Genomic DNA, 3657 nt, shown 5'->3' on the forward strand with positions numbered 1-3657 from the left:
ATCATCATCATCATCATCATCATTATTCTTATTATTATTGGTGGTAACTTTGTTATTATTATTATTATTATTATTATTATTATTTGAAGATGGTTTGGCAACACATCAAGCAAAGTGTCATCACATAGACTGTAACAATTATTGACATATATTTCGGCCATATAAACTCCTTTTTAATATCCGTGCTACACATCAGTGTTACCGGCTGTGCTTCACATCCTCTCACAGTGAGACAAAATCTGGTTTCGTTGTTGCACCTGTCCTCTGTTGTCCTTTAATGTGGAAGCACATACTATATATCGTCACCCTCATAAAGAAACTGCATTGTCATTTTTTTTCTACTTTTCGGGAAATCGAGAATAACCGGTCTCATTTTCTTAATTTTTCTGTGGCTTAGGCGGAAACTTGAGGCGCATTATAGACCACTCACACCCTAGCTCTGGCAAAAGCAGCTATACCAATAGGTGCGCCACGTGGTGAAGAATTGATTTAGGCAAAAATCTAGAAATCGCCGAAAAATTACTTAGGCAGTTTCTTTATGAGAGTGACGATATTCATTTACATAATTTTGTAGGATCCATCCCATCAGTCAATGGACACGTATTTGTGTATTACTCCCACCGACCAAAACTTGTTTTAGTTAGCTTAAGAAAGACGTATCGTACAGTGTTAACGATGGCCATAAATAACCCCTTAATTTCAAAAAGTGTCTTAAGCTAATACTGTATTATCGAATGAAGGCAGCAAGAATAGTCTGATGTAACGTCGGCTTCATGATCAAAGAGTTTATGTACTGTTCACTTTTCAGACACTTTTATGAATAGATGTTATTGCCTGCATTTTTGCATGCATACTTTATGCTTTCCCTGATTCCGACAGAGTGTCAAATTTGTTGTTGGGAGCTGACATGATGGGAAGAAAAACTTATGAGGAAGAGTCCCTGGCAGAGTTGCTGCGATGGATAATGGACAGGGAGCTTCCTGGCTGCTCTCTACTCCTTGCCTTAGACCCCAGCTTCTTAACTACATCTCTTGTCAACCAGCTGAGTTCAACACATTACTTCATGCAGGTTATGTGCTTTGGACAACTTCTCATGATTCTGCACGTAGGGTATTAGAGTACTTTATTTTTGATATGTCAGACGATTTTTTAAGTTTTGGGAGACTTCTGAAAATTGAGGTGATTGCGAGAAGACTAAAAGCAAAGATAACACAAATCCTTCTTGATCGCATCTGCTTGTAAATGTTCTGCGAGATAAAGATTTTTCTTTTTTGTCAGACGTCTCCGCTTTATTCTTTACGAATTACTTTCAGTATATGAATATGGATATAGAAGATGTGCAGATTGGCCTGTGAGGAAGGTAGAGTCCCGCAGGATTGGAAGTCAGGTATAATTATAGCCCTGAACAAAGGAAAATGGGAAAAAGAAGTGTATGGTAATCATAGGGGCATTTGTCTTCCTAGTATTATAGGAAAAGTATATGGTAGGACACTTACTGACAGAATTAGGGAGATAGAGGAGTTAGTTGGAGGAGAACAGGGAGGTTTTAGGAAGGGAAGAGGTTGTATACATCAGATATTCATCCTTTGTTCTTTAGTGGAAAAGTTTCTAGAGACGGGAAAGATGTTGTGTATGGCATTCATGGATTGCTGAAAGCATATGACAGCGTGCATAGGTGGACAGACAAGGAATTTGGAAAATATTAAGAATATATGGAGTAAATGGGAAGTTGTTGAATGCCGTGAAGAGTATGTATGAGTTCACTAAGGAGGCAGTGCGTGTGGATGGTAAACTGAGTGAATTTTTTTTATCTCACTGTTGAACTGAAACAGGGATGTGTCATGTTTCCATGGTTGTTTAATCTGTTTGTGGATGGGATTATTAAAGAAATGCAAGGTAGGACAGTAGTTGTTGGAGCAGCCCTATAGAGAGAGGGCAGCGTTTGCAAACTTCCTGTTCTGTTGCTTGCTGAATTGTTAAGTGAAGATGAAGGGGAACTGCAAGGCTTCGTGAATGAATTTGAGAGAGTGTGTAAGAAACGGAAGGTGAATGTAGGGAAGAGTAAAGTTATGGTCTTCGAGAGAAATGAAGTTATTGAATGCACAGTGAAGCTGGATGATGAAACAGAAAATGTGAGTACATTTAAGTATATGGGTAGTGTTATGTGTAAGGGAGGAAGTTTAGAGGGTGAAGTGCTTGAAAGGGTACAACAGGGAAGAAAGGTTGCTGATTCATTGAAAGCAGTGACAAGAAATAAGGTAGTGAGCATGGAAGTAAAAAAGTCATTACATGAAAATAACTTTAATGTATGGAAGTGAAGCTTGGACCTTGTTGGACGGACAGAAGTCAAGAGTGAGGGCAGTGGATATGAGTTATTTGAGAGAAGCATGTGGAGTTACATGGAGAGACTGACAATTGAGAAAGTGAAGAAGCGTTGTGGTGCTGATGTGGATGTGATAGAAAGCGTTAGGAGAAATACATTGGGGTGTTTTGGCCATGCGAAGAGGATAAGGAGCGAGAGACAAGCGAGGAGAGTGTATGTGAGTGAGGTGGAGGGGGGGAAAGGGAGTGGGAGGCCGGGGATGAGGTGGAGGGATGGAGTGGAAAGGTACTGTATATGAGAGAGGAGGGTGTGAGCTGTGAGTAGGGCAGCGAAGTGGCGTGGGACAGGGCGACATGGATAGTGCGACATGTAACCACCCCATACGGGATTAAAGCGTCTGGCAGTAGATAGATGAATATCACTATACTAGAAATTAATGATCATAAATATACTAAAATAATACGTTCCGTATTTCAATGTTATTATTTACAGTTAATTCCCGTGTTTAGAGACATACGGAATGGCCAGTCTCCATTATGGCCATAGACAATCTTCAACCTTTTTTTTTTTTTTTATGCTAGGAAGAAGCCAAAACCACATTGAGTACATCGCTTCCCGTCCGAACAGCGAAGTTAAGCAACTTTGGGTCTGGTTAGTACTTGGATGGGTGACCACCTGGGAACACCAGATGCTGTTGGCATAATGTTCTCCCTACGTGTCAAGTGGGGTTGGTGGAGGATTAGTGCCCCTCCCTGTAAAACAATTAACTCTAATCCCTTGGCCACCCCGTTTGGGATACATGGCGTCTGGCAATGAATGAATGAATGAAGAAGCCAAAGACCTAGAAAACCACATTATGTTCCAGAGAGAGAGAGAGAGAGGGAGAAATTCAAGATTCGCAGCCTCCCGTAGTCCATAACTCAGTGTGATGCACTGTCAAGAAAACTTAAAGTTTTGTAAAATGAATATTATCAGAAATAATTTTACAAGATACATGAAGCAACTCGGCAAAATTATATCATTTTGTGAGATTGTGGCGAGTATTAATTACAAAAAAAAAAAAAAACTGGTAATTAAGGTTTTACATCTCGATCGTCAGTATATTTAAGGAACTGTTCATGGCGGGTAGGCGTGAAAATAGTGTAAAAAGAAAGAATGAACAGTAAAGTCTTGCCGTAAGGCAGCTGTCTGTTTGTTTATATTTGTATACAAGGTGGTCCAACAAAATGTTCCCAATTCTGATTAACCATAATTTTATTCTGAGTGGTTACCTTTTGAAATTTTTGTAAGAATGCTGTCATAGAGGCATGAAAGTTTGGTTTGGTGCATTCTGT

At 39.7% G+C, this 3657-nt stretch overlaps 1 pseudogene; it reads left to right on the forward strand.

Moving 5' to 3' along the window:
* The first annotated feature begins 2903 nt into the window (after positions 1 to 2903).
* LOC145397317 (5S ribosomal RNA) lies at positions 2904 to 3023 on the forward strand (annotated as a pseudogene).
* Positions 3024 to 3657: the final 634 nt, after the last annotated feature.

The sequence above is a fragment of the Coenobita brevimanus genome, chromosome 40 (genome assembly GCF_032717465.1).
Source record: "Coenobita brevimanus isolate Jiangsu-jjx chromosome 40, ASM3271746v2, whole genome shotgun sequence".
Taxonomy (NCBI): Eukaryota; Metazoa; Arthropoda; class Malacostraca; order Decapoda; family Coenobitidae; genus Coenobita; species Coenobita brevimanus.